The sequence below is a fragment of the Phaethon aethereus genome, assembly GCF_964289735.1.
Source record: "Phaethon aethereus genome assembly, chromosome: 15".
Taxonomy (NCBI): Eukaryota; Metazoa; Chordata; class Aves; order Phaethontiformes; family Phaethontidae; genus Phaethon; species Phaethon aethereus.
Genome location: NC_138591.1, coordinates 10,445,336 through 10,459,466, shown reverse-complemented (window position 1 = coordinate 10,459,466; position 14,131 = coordinate 10,445,336).

The window sequence follows — 14,131 nt, the reverse complement described above, 5'->3', positions numbered from 1 at the left end:
TTCTAGATTATATTTATAATTCTCCAAATGCTAACTGTTTGGAGACAGCAGGGTCAATCTGTGTTTTATTTCCTGAAGGGACCTGCCTGTCTTTTTTGTTTGTTTGTTTGTTTTTTATGGAAAAAGGGGAAAATCATGTCAGGAATGGCAAAGAGCTAGAAGCTAATAATGACACATGTCTATTTTCAAACAACAACAGAACACTCAAAGGCAGACAATCTGAGGATGTGTTCAGAATGCGTAATTCAGGAAACATTAAGGAATAAGACTTAAAATATGAAGAAACAAAGCCTGCAGTTAAATTAAATATCCAATTAAGCTATCTGCTTGGCTGCAAAATATCTTCTTGACAGGCAATTAGTTCTGGGCAAGTCAAACATTTCAGCTATGAATTCATATAGGGCAATTAAAGAAACTAATCTATATTTGATGTGAGGAAGTGGTAAATTAGAAAGCTTCAGAATGAATATGGAAGTTTCGACTATCTGGACTTCCCTGCAGCCTTACTGCTGCATGGGGAAGGAAGTGGTGATTTCACAGATGACACTAGTACCTTTCTTCTCTGTAGAATGTCTCTGGTAGGAGAGTATTACTGATTTCTGATTAATACTGGAGATGCTGAATGCCAATTCAATTTTAATAGCCAGACATGGAACAACACCACAAAGATTATCTATAATACATGGAATACACTTCCAAACTGTGTTGCCAAAACAATCACAGTCTCTCTTCTTGACTCAAAGCTTTTCTTTACTGCTGTATCCTGGAAATTGTTTCCGTCCCTGAGTCTAGGATCTCTTCATCTCAGATGCACAGCTCAGGTGATGACTGGACTTTGACTGTCAGTACACAGCACTGCTGAAATCACCACTACCATCTTCTTCCCTGCAAACAGAGCCAGTATGGGGCTTTACAGCAGTGTAGGGCAACTCAGATTTTGCCATCCCAAGGTTGATCACTGGTGGCTGGCTTAAAACTGGGCTGCTTCTGCCTGAGCAAGAGAATAGGGAAGGGAAAGGAATGGTGCTGACAGAAGCATCCCAGAACTAACTTTGAAGTTCCAGCTGCGTCTGGAGGAAGCAGGAGTAAGGAACACTTGGAGGAATGAGAAATTACACTATTTGTTTCTGTAAGACTAATTTCAAAAACTCAGAACTTCTCGAATGTTCAGCCTGAATGTATGTGTTACACTGTTGGCATGCAAATGAAGTAGTAGTGTTACAGAATGCCCCTTCTAATTTTCTTTCAAAAACCCTTGGCTGTTAATTTATGTGAGGTGTAAATTGCACAGGATACTGAAATCCTATTGGTGCTTTTAAATATCTTTTTTTCCTTATCCATATGTTTCCTCTTCTACTTAAGAAATTACTCCTGATCCTCTTTTCCTCATGTCCTGAACTTGTAGTGAATAAAAATTTTGTATGTACAAGAAATACAGGGCATGACCTCCTTGTCTAAGCTGTAAAATACATGGTACTGTGTTTTTCCTAGTACATAAATAACAGGACTTTCTGGTTTTGTGTCGTCACGTGTCTCTCCCCCTGCCCCTGGCCCTATGGGCTTTACTTTAACCTGCCTACGGATCTGCTCTGTTCCTTATCCCTGCAATGCTAGACACACCAAGAAAAGCTTGGAAAAGGCTATGGAAAAAAGCACTTTTCTGTAGCTAATATTGTCTTGTTCACTTGTGTTCCTCGAAGCAAATCTTTTATCTTCCCCTTCCCCAGATATGTCCTGATCTTAAAAATGGATTTTAGCCATTTTAGGTGTGGAGAACTGCATCTGTGCTTATAACTTGATACACCAAGTTCTTGTTTAATACAAGCTAGACTTGCTGAACTATATGAAGGCCTTGAAAAGCAGGTTTATAATGGAAGCAGCAACTGACTATTAACTATAGTCGTACCACTAGGATAAATTTTTTTGACTTTATGAAATGGTGACATAAAGAAAGCATGTTTGGTTTTAGAGCACAATTATCCCATTATTCTTCTCTCTGAATTTTGTTTTATTACTCTTTCTCCTAAAATAAACTTTATTATAACCGTAAGTATATAAAGCCATGAAGAAGTCTGTTCCATGGGCAAGTGTTTGCAGTTTTAATGTATTCTTTGTGTAAAACAAGCTGTATATTTTGTGACATGTGCAAGGATGATAAGCTCAACTGGTTATTGAAAATGTTAATATATCACTGTAATCACAGTTCAAAAGTTTGTACTGGTTTCCACATTAAACCATTGCTGAGCAAACAAAGCACAGCTGTAAGACCTATTTTCTTAGGAAAGTTTAGAAGAGGGAAAAAATAGCAAATGCATTTTTTTAGTTGTTTTTTTAACTTAACAAATTAATACTTGTTCTAGGGAGTTCCATCTGCTGTTCTTCTTTCAAGTAGCCTGTCTGATATTTTATTTTGGGATAATGCTGAACTGAAGACCTGAACTTCTTTGGAACTGCTCTTGGAAATGTTGTTGCTGCTATTTATCCTGTTTACTCGCCACTTAACAGGCTGGAGTACATAAGATGCTTGTTTCCAGATCAGAAGCACCATCTCCTGTGTTCAACTGGAGTTGTTCTGTGGGTGTAGGCATCGGGTTTAGGAGGGACTGAACTGCTAAATCTGAGCAGATACCCGACATTCATACCGATGGGTTGTCAGTGGATGAACCTGATGATATAAAGATGTATATCTATATTCTCTTCTGCTGTGACTTCAAGACAGCATGTTAGTTGGGGAAATATTTTTCTATTCCTTTGTACATCATAGCAGAAATATTACCCTTTTTTGAGAAAAATTAATAGGCATTGTCACTTATTCAGTCAACGTGAATCTTTGTTTTGTTTCCTACTTTTTATTTTTATTTTTCTTTATTAGATATAGTTTAATATCTGGAGGTACCAGTAAGGGTTGGGACCTCATTGTGTTTGGAGAAGTGCCATTAGAGAAGAGAACACTTATGATTTGTTATTTCTTTTATTTATTCACTTCTGACTCATTGAAATAATCTCTCTGTGGATCAAGATGACTTTAAAACAATGAAGATGGACAATAATTTGCTTGGAAGCAAATTCCCTGCTATCCAAGCAAGGAATGCCAGATAAGAATAATAAGGCTCTGCTGCAGCGAGATGCTAACGTTTGTGATTAGCTTTACCATGCAATAGTTCCCAAGCGAACTGACACCCCAGTTCTACCCTTGACAACCTCTGTCTGAGAAGAAGCATACTTGCTATTAGGCTCTGACTGCTAGACCTGAGTACTGCACACTTCATTTGCTTTTGTGCATAGAACTGTATTAACCATTCCTTTCTCCACAAAGCTTTACCTAGGGAAAGAATTAGCGTTAGATGCTATTTTGCAGCAGGCAGCTCAAAGCCTCCCAAAGCATGCTAGTGGGTGGGTTGACAGAGAACTTGCTTCTTTAAAGAAAATTTAATCTTAATAGGGACCTAGTCAGTGAAGTTGGTACAGGTTATGATGCAAGAAGTAAAGGCCTGAAGTGGAAAGCAGTGCTAATGATTCAATCACTTAAAAGCATGACTGTATAAATGATGAGGAAGATTATTACATACAGGCTTACAGAAGAATACAGATTTTTTTTTTTTGAAAAAAATATGCCAAGGTATTATTGATTGTATTGGCCTGATGATAACCAGCAGACTTGGACAATCAACCTAGTGTGACCTTTGTCATAACATGAGCTCTAGGATTTCCCTGAATGGTCTCCTTCAACTCTCACAGCTTATTGTTGGCTCTGGCCTGTCTTCCTAGTCCTTACATGGAAGACTCTCACTAGAGATCATTGCTGTTGGAGCATCCTTTGGGCAAGTGATTGCTGTAGAGCTGCCCAAGTTACTGTTAAACTAGATACCTCTAGCTGCTGCCTACTTACAGATTAGGAACAAATCGTATCTGGAGCAGTAGCAGTCAGGTTATGTTTCTGCCACATCAGGTAATGAAATAAAACATTGTTGATTTGAACACCATTTTGTCCATTGAACATCATGGAGTTATTTTGTATTTACATATGAAATACCCAAGAGTAGAGTTATCTCAAAGTTGTTTCTCGGATTGGATTCTCTGCTCTAGGAAATAACAGACAACAAAATAGAGAAGAGGCATAAATCAGGTAAACTACTACTGAGCTCTATGTGCCTTTAGCTCCTTGAGCACAATGCTAATAGACCATGTCTAGCTTGCCCAGTTCTTTGGGTTTCCAAGTAGCTACTGGGAACAAGAGAGATAAAGCTGTAGTTTCCCACAGGTGCAATGTCATATCTGTTTAATAAACATTTATTACATGGAGAAATGATTCAAGCCTTTCAGCCTCTGTTACCATTGATGGCTATTTGCTATGTAATTACAGTAAGTCGTGTTATGAAAAGGTTCTGTCACAAAACTGTTCCTAAGGGCTAATCATCTTCTCATTGCCAAACTGAGCAATTTTCTTTACAAAGGGGTGAGGGTAACATCAACCTCTGGCTAATACAGGGCTCCAGTTCCCCAGGTACTTCTCCCCTAAACCTCATTTTTCCGTGCCATACTAGCTATCTGTCTAAAAGTGGATGCTCCTTCATCATGAGTCCCCCTCCCACATGCTGCATGTCCTAAATTGTGGTTGTAGACTTCTTTTGTCTCTGTAATGATTTACCTATATCATGGTGAGTGAAATAGGGCTGAGCAGATATCTGGTACCTATAATACTACCAGTATGTGACTATTCATATTTATTAGACAAGTGATGAAGCAGGTAGAAAGAAATAAGTATCAGCAATGCCACCAGTCTCCTGGGTGTGATGGAACCCACTTCAGAGCAGCCTGTTCCTCTCTCCCTGATCTCCAAAGTTATCAATTAAGAGACAACCCACGGGCAGCTCCCGTACAGCACCATCTACAAAAATAACTTATGCTCATGAAAAACATTTGTTCACTGTTCTGGTGATTATGAATTCATGTTGTGATGAATTCTGTTCATCTGAAAAGGAATAGAAGTATACTGATATTAAGTGCAAGCTGTATATTTAATGCCATATTAATAATATGCAGTAAAAACTTTGTAACCTGCAAAAAATAATTGAAGGAGAGCATTGAGATGTTATGGAACATGTATCACCTACAGAAGAAAAAAAAAAACCCTTCTTTTTGTTTTTTTTTGTATAGCGAAATCCTAGCTGAAGCTTGTTTGCTTTACTTAATTCTTTTAAGATGGTAGGAAACTAATAGGCTAGTGTTTGGACCACCTCACAAGACAAATACATTATTCATAGGGAAGTATTGACTTGTGTACCACATTTCATGTGTTCTGCTTTAAATTTAGAAAGCCATCATTTATCATCTTTATAGTTTGGCATTTTCTAAATCTTACTGAGCACTAGGCTCACTGGTTGCCTGCTCTCATTGGGATTTAGCTGGGCATTTGACCTTGCTAGCATTCCTGACTCTTTTTATCAGGAAGATTGTGTTTGAAAGAAGTAATCTGTAATAGGTGTTCTCTAATGATTAATGTAATGGAAAAAATAATGGAAGGTTCAGAGGAATGCAGTCAACGTTTTTCAATTAGAGAACTGCTAACATTTTAATTAATTATCAGAAAGTTAGTTGATTAGGTATTATTATCCCTTTCAAAGATGTTAGGTTTTCCCTCCCTCTACTCCCTGTTTTCACAGAACGTTAATTTAAGGGAAGTGGTCTTTCTTGGGAATTAAAGTGAATGCACCACTGAAAACATTCTCACTTCACAAATTTTGGTAAGGGTGAAATCAGTCAATTCCCATCTTGGAACTGCCTTGTGCAGCTGGTGCTGTCTGCTCCCATGAGAGTAGCTTTGGGAAGCAGGAAGCATGGGGTGGAGAGGCAGGAGAGGGAGGGATCGTCTCATGCTGAATCCTCTGCCCACCCTGCAATTTCAACTTGATCCTGCAGTAATCCTGGATGTTGGAAGTGACTGTGAGCTGGAATGCTTCTAGGAAATGTTCTTCACAGCCTGTATCTTGCCCTTTCTGGGAAGACAAAGTCTTTTGTGTAGAGGCTCCAAGTTTCATTTGGATCCAGCTGGAGCTTCAGTGGGGGAAGGTACAGCTATCTGCAGGACCTCAAACAGAATAATGTGGCTGATTCTCAGTGGGGGATGAGCTGAAATGAGCTCAGTGGGGGAAGCGGCTGTCCTCTGTTGCTATCTTCCCCATTCATTGCTGCTAGAAGTGGTTTACGTTGTGCATTTCTGTGCCCTTAATAATGAAAGAACTACCCATTGTACTCCAAGGGCAGAATATAAGAAGAGTGATCTTAAAAAGAATGTTTTTTACCATATCATCTCCTATATCCGCCCTCTCCCAAAAGAAAACCACCAAAAAGACAGCCCCCCAAACCAACAACCCATGCATCTATCTGTATTTCCGTTCTGTTATGTACTGTCTGGGGAGGAGCTAGGAAAGATGAGATTTTTGTCCCCTTTTTGCAAAGCTCTTGAAGAAAGAGGGTTGGGTTTCTGGCTTAACTTATTTCCCAGTTCTCAAGGTTTCAGGTGGGTGGGGATGAATTCTGCAAGCTCATAATGTAATTTTTCTTTGCTGTGTTGTAGCATAGTGCTTCTCTAAATCCCATAGATAGAAGTGGGAAGCCTTCAGACTTCAGTTACAGCTAGCAGTTGTGCTAAAGGACTTACTTTAGGATAAGGGGGACACCTCTCCACCCCACCATGTGTTTGCTTTAATGGTAACTTCTGCTGTAGAATCAGTTTCTGGGGATTCATAATGGTAAGTGAGAGGTAAACACGTTGGGTATTCTTTTTTCTGTTTTTTCCATACATCCAGATTTTTAGTTCTCCGTTTCAAACAGTTTTATCTACCTTTCATTAGGGCCTGTTGTTATTATTTCTTACTGCTGGAAAAATTAATGTAAGACTTGAAATAACTTGGATGATCTCTTTTTAATACATGCATTTGCACATATGGCAAAGTTTCCTGCTAGGCCCCGTCTTTTCTTCCTTGTGTCTCATGTTTTAGCTTGAAATAGAAACAATTGTCTGATATACACTTGGAAGCAAAACACTGCTTGGGTTTGTTGTTTGTTTTTTTTTTTCCCTCCATGTTGTTGCTTAAGGGGAAAAGTGTGTCAGGATGATCTATTGTGAGCAGTTAAGTAAATTCAGCTCCAATTTGTATTCTGCACTTTTATCAGTAGAACATTTCCCATGGCCTTATCAGGGTAATTTAAAAATATGCAAACTATTGTCAGGTTCCATGGAGAAGAGCAAAAGGATTACTGAGTAATTCAAAGTGAAGCTCTAGTGGTGGATCTGTCTCCAGCTCTGTCATTTTTCATCACGGTGTATATAAATGACTGACTAACTGCCTCTATCCTAGTCTTAGATGTTGACCTTCCTGTACTGACAAAGATGTTCCTTACTCATTTGACAGTAAACTTTTCAATGTGATCACTTCTATGCCATACAATATTAATGGAGCAACAATGAATAATAAAAGCGCTCCAAGACAGCCTGCTTGTTTCAATTAGATCATTGGATTTCCCAGGAGTGCCTCCCATATATTGTCAGGTGTGATGTAGATGCTCATGCTGGCAAGTACAGCCTGAGGTTTTACGAAGAGGAGGCAATTGGCTTAAATTGCTTAAACATCTATAAGCACAGGATACTGTCTAACAGATAATAAAGGCTTCCTAAATTGATGCTTGCCATGCAGATATCCATATGTATGGTGTAATATGTGAAGTATAGCAGAGATTTTTTAGACCAAATATATGTGGAATCTCTAGATGAACAACAATATTAGCATTTGTGCAAGGTAGTTTGGACCTAAACCTCTGGCATGTGTTGAAGATGAAGTTGTTCTTTTGACTACTTACCACTGTGGAGTGGTCATTTAAGTAGATATGACTCATTAGAGATTTGGAATTGTCAGGAACCAAGAGCATCCATAAAGCTTTTCAGTTATAAAACGGGGCTTTTTCAAAGACTCTGTATAAAACAAAAAATACTTCCACCTTTATTTTGACATATTTGGGGGGAAGAGAGAAAGGAGAAACCCATTTACTTCAAGGGCCAGAATTAGAAATCTCATGAGGTTAAAATAAGTCAAAGCAGCATGTACATTTTCAGTAGTATAGAGCATTGGATGTGCATTAATATAGATCTGTGCTAAAGGTCCTATTGCCTGCTGCGAGGAAGGATTATTGTTTCATTGCAGGACTGGATTGCCTTGGAGGAGCATATCCCACCAGGCATTTCCTGGAGATGTTTGCAGAGATTTGGTATTTCTAGGCAGCTCATCCATCCCACGGCTCCTGCCTGCCAGTGGAGTTATAGCAAGGCTGCATGTGTAGGTGAGAAATTGCACATAACTAAGCACTGAAATTTTAACTGAAATCATGGGGGACTTTGTCAAATGTTGTTCAATGCTTCAGACTGATGTGGCTCCACATTAAAACTAAGTAATAGCCACGCCTGGAAGTATGGCTGCCTTTCAGTTTTCTGTATGTAGGAAAGAATCACTTGTAATATTTCCATAAAGAGGCCTAGGGCAGCAGGGTGAAAATCTATGCATCTGTTATTTTGCTTTTAATTTTGTTTTATCTCAGACTTAATTATTTATTTATTGTTATTAAGGTATCATAGGGGAAAAAATTTCCTCTAGTTCAAGTAACTGAATGACCCCTAGCCATTTATAACTTCTTTAGCTGGTTATAAAATCTGACAAGCCATATTAGGTATAACTTATAATGAAGTCCCTCTGTCTGCTGCTGACAGTTAAAGCAGTGTATCATTAACAAAACCTGCTAGATTCCTGTAGGCATTTCTCACAGGGTAACAAGCCACCCTGTTTCTCCTCCTGTGCAGCAGGATAAAAGCCCTGCTTTAATAGCGTTGTGGTTTAACCACATCTGGCAACTAAGCCCCACACAGCCGCTCACTCACTCCCCCCTGTTGGGATGGTGGAGAAAATCGGAAGGGTTAAAGTTGAGAACTCATGGGTTGACATACAGACAGTTTAATAGGTAAAGCAAAAGCCATGCAAGCGAAGCAAACCAAGGAATTAATTCACCGCTTCCCATGGGCAGGCAGGTGTTCAGCCATCTCCAGCACAGCAGGGCTCCATCACATGTCACAGTGACTTGGGAAGACAAACACCGTCACTCCAAATGTCCCCCCCCTTCTTTCTTCTTCCCCCAGCTTTATGTGCTGAGCATGATGCCATATGGTCTGGGATATCCCTTTGGTCAGTTGGGGTCAGCTGTCCCAGCTGTGTCCCCTCCCAGTTTCTTGTGCACCCCCAGCCTCCTCGCTGGTGGGGTGGGGTGAGGGGCAGACAAGGCCTTGACCATGTGTAAGCACTGCTCAGCAATAACAAAAACATCCTGTGTTATCAGCACTGTTTCCAGCACAAATCCAAAACATAGCCTGGTACTGGCTTTTGTGAAGAAAATTAATAAAATTCTCTCCCAGCCAAAACCAGCACATATAGCTTTGTGCAGGGCTTTATGCTTGGTAATAACCTGAATTTGTTTCCACTGAGGAGCTATGTTTGAAAAAAAAGAAAAAACACACAACACATTTTGTAGTATATCTCACCTAAACACATTGGCTTGCTAAGTCTCCTGCATGCTGCCCTGTAGGGGGAGAGATTGTGTTTGTAAATATGTAAATCACAATATTTTAGTGAATCTAAAATTATTCTCTTTCTCCTGAAACTTTCCTGCAAAGGAAGTATTTGTATTTCTTATGGCTCTGTGTGAGGTCTTCATGATTCAGGCAGGGATCTGCTTATTTTCTGTAGGAGGAGAAAGAGTCATGGGGCTGAAGCACAGAAAGATGACACAGGCTAGTTTCTCTGTTTATCTAGACCTTTCTTGAAGATTAATTAAATTCAACACCAAGTGTCCCAGCTAAGAGCTGTTTTACCTGTCTGGCATGTAAACTCTGGTATATGTGGCTGGAATTTCTTCTGAAACCAGCACAACCCTGTTTCTGTGTAGATACTGGTGTTAAAGGCAAGGACTTCATCTGGACTGAATCCTGCTGTACAAAAGGACTACAAAACGCTTCCAGGCAAGGTGGCCTTTTCAGACCAGAACTAGAGTGGATCAGACTACATGTGTTTAAGGTAGTTGCATAGAGGGAACAGAAGAAAAAAGTAGGCTGGCTCCAGGTGAGGGTGTGTTGCTGTTTCTAAGGTATTGTTGGACCAGGATCACGCTACCTTCTTTCACTAGTGCAAATGGTAATGACAAGCTTGCTTGATATTGTACGGTTGTAACTTCTGAACCACACAATTTCTAAGTAAGTCCACTTTATGTCTAGGTAGTTAATGGTTACATTTTTTGCTTGATAAGATTAGAGGAATTTTGGATTTTGCTGTAGTTCACTCAGGTAAAGTAGAGAGAAGGATCTCAGCATTTCTATGGTAAACTTTTGACAGTGGTTCAGGGAGCATGTTCTTATTTGCAAGTAATTGATGCTTGCTTCTTTTTTCCAAAGATGTATTAAAAATAATGTGAAAATTAAGTGCATTTTTGCAAAACTGTAAAAAGTACAGAGAGTAAAGCTGAGATTTTTCAGAACAGGACTTGACTATGCTATGCTTAAACAAAAAGCCTTGTTTTAAAACTGGTCACTCCAGTTTCTTCCCCATAGTGCTTTTAGGCAACCCATTGATAACAGCAATCTTTAGTTGTTAATTGGTAACCCTTCCACAGCAGGAATTTTGAATGAGGAGTACGTTAAAAAAAAAGCCATATTACCTTCCCTCCCTTCTTCCACATGGCTGGTAAGCCAAGGAATGCTTCGGTGTTCTCCATTGGTCATTTTCCTGACATACTTCCATGACATTGTGTGTCCAAACTCAGAGATATTTCAGCACGGGTTTCCTTTGGCATTGTGGGAATCAGGCAGGGCAACCACTGAGTGCACCAGTTGTACAATGTCAGTAATGTTCGTGGGTGATGTGTACCCTGGGCTGATGGTCTACTGGGGAAAAGCATAGCAATTGTTGATAGTTGACTGGACAGGGACCTCGTCTCATCCCTTACCCAAAGTTCTTCCAAAACATACCTCTGTTGCTGCGAAGAGGTAAGGAGTTGGCAGTGCTTCTCTCTGCACTCCCTCTCCTCAGGGGCCTCAGCCTACACTTTCTGAAATGCCTCCCTCCTTGTGGAAACTTTACCAGAAAGTCTTTAGGAGGAATGGAAACAGTGCTGGAGGTGATGGTGCGGAAGGAGCTCCCACATGAGGCAGCTGTGTCTGAGAGAGAGCCACCTGGCTTTCCCCTTCTCCAGACCCCAGATCTGTGCAGCCTTCGTCCTAAGGAGAGGGAATGACCTGGTTCAGAGTCTCATGAGCCTTTTCTTGCTGCTTCCCGCAGGGATAGCAGCTAGATAATGTGTTTCAAGAATGTGTTGTACACTCCTTGAATTTCTGTGAGCCTTAACAATATGAGTGCACTGAACTGTTTTGCACTTCTTCACAGCATCTGTCCTCTATCCTGTTACATCCTGAATACTGCTTCTGCATTATAACTTAATTGTTTAATGAAATTTGTAATCTTTAGCTCTTGAGCTTGAAAACCTGAGCAAGTGTTTTAACTGAATATGTGAGTGTAGGTGGATTATGAAAGCATGAATTTTCCCACGCAGAGAGAGGCTGCCAGTTAGCTGTTGTCTGTATTGGAGTTGGCTGATCCAGGAAGAGATTTTTCTTTTCTATGGTTCACAGGACAGGATCAGGAGATCACATATCACCACATCTTTGATAATACCATGTTATCATACCATGTAGCTGTAATATATGTGATGATATCATGTAGTATCATACCACAATAGATATGAGTCTGCCAGCTGCCAAGGCAAAACAAATCAAACGGCTATGGAAACATCCTGAACACAGTGAAGTCATGTAGGCATCCCCTGTGGTTGAGGGCCTTGCTTTTAGGAAAGAGCAAAACATGAGTGACTACTTCATCCTTAATCTGTGACCTGTGTGTACTTTAGTGGAACAGCTCCAGGCTGAGCACAAAAGTAATTGTGAAGGATCCAAGGCTCCACAGGTATAATGGAGGACAGATTTTGGCATGTGATTTCCAGTTCGGTGATATTGGGGCTAAGGTGATTGACATAACAGCTTATTGCTCTCCAAAAAGGTGTCCCTAATTAAGTTTATGGGGGAAGTTTTTTGGAAATTAATTAAAAATGTAAGCGTAGAATAGTTTGTTTTGTTTTTGTGTTTGTCTCTTCTCCTCCTCCTTCTCTCCCACATGTTTTCTTATGACTATTTTGCTTCTCTCTTTCAAATCTCTCCTAAGTTCACTTTAGCCTATTAAGTTTGTAAACCTGAATCAACATTTTGAGTCAATGTTTATGGGGTTGGGGGGAAAGTGCTAAGGATGTTTGTAAGGCTGTTTAGAACCAACCAACCTGGTATTGCTGTAATGAAAAAAAAAAAAAAAGGAGTGGCTTTAATTATGTTGCACATAATAATTTGGCAGTGAAATTATTTTGAGGAAAAATCTACTCCCAAAGTTCCAGTGAGCCAAAAACCAGGTAATGAAGAAAGAAGATTAAAAATTATCATTGTTGGGAATATCTTTCAGCTCCTGCATGAATAAAACAAAGTTATGAAATATAGATATACAAGAAGGTGAAGGCAGTTCATAGCATCTTTAGGTATACATTCAAGCAGTCTTTCTGTCATAAATTTTACAGCACTTTTTGCCACTCTGGGTATTTAACATGCAGATGAATTACTTTTTGCTTGCATCAAATGCATCATATGTGGATAATATTTATGCAAATCCCAAGCTATTCTCCATGAGTTTATTTATGGTTAGATATGTGAAATAATGTCTTTGCACTGGTTTGATTTTCTACCTTTGACTTGACACTGTTCTTCTAGGGGAAGAAGGTATTGGATGCGTTTTGATAAACAATGCTGAAATGACAGATTTGGGCTTTAAATGAAATTGTGTTCCATAAACTGTGAAACAAAGAGTCATAACTTACCCTTAGCTACATACATTTCAGGGAAAATTATCTTTTATGCTTTGATCTACACTGTATCATTTTGCTGACTGGCCTCATGTGCAGTATCAATCAATTCCACTGAAGATGTGCGAGAATCTCATTTAAAATCAGAGAATACAAATCATAGATTCATCTGCCTGGTGGGAAGGAAAATGTTCCATAAGTCCCAGTTTCTCCAATTACAACTGAATTATTTTTGTAAAACTCCAGAGAAGAAACTCCTGCAGTCCTGGTTCTCATGTATTTATCCATTTGGATTGACTACACATGGGAGACTTGGTCCAGGGCAGCCTAAAAGCCCTATGGGATCTGGGCACCCAGCACCCAGCCCCCTTCCTGAACTCCTCCCACCCTTCTGCTTCGCATAAACATCTGAGCCTGGGAAAGCCAGAATGGCTAAGTTTCAGTTTCCAGTAGGGGAAGTATTGTAAACAATGCTTGCCATGGCATGGTTGTCATACCAGGTACCCACACTACCTCATTATGGTCCCCAAGGTGTCGTGGAGAGTTCATAGCCAGGAATCTATGTGGCAGATCTGTTTATCACTCATGCCGTGATCAAGGACTGGATCTAATGACAGACTGGGAAGGAGAGAAGGCAGATGGAGGGATGTTGCACCTTCCTGTTCACTGTCAAATTCGTCCAGGCACTGCTGGCGGGGAGTTCACCCCAAACCCTGCAGTCGTGGTGAAGGATTATTCCTTGTGGACTGGCCAGAGGATTCCTAAAGATAATGGTTTCAGTTTGCCAGTTCCCAAATTGCACTGCATCTGCTGCACTCTAAGCAGAGGGAAAGAAAACAGAGGGAGGAAATTTGTTCTGAGAACATATTTTAGATCTGGAGTGAGACTGATTGTGTGTCAGATGGAGAATCTTTATGCAGGGCAATGCTGCTCTCTAAATACAGTTCTGTTTTCCAGTTATAGCTTATTGTCTCTTGCTTGATATTTGTAGCTATATCAGTGTGTTGCCAGGGAGATAAGGCTTCTGATGTGATAAATTCTGTGTTAGATAAATGAGATCAGAGATTAGAGAGAGGAAAACTTTTTTTTTTAATGCCAACAGTGGTGGTAAGGGGTAGGAGGGGAGTTCACTCCTCTGGGT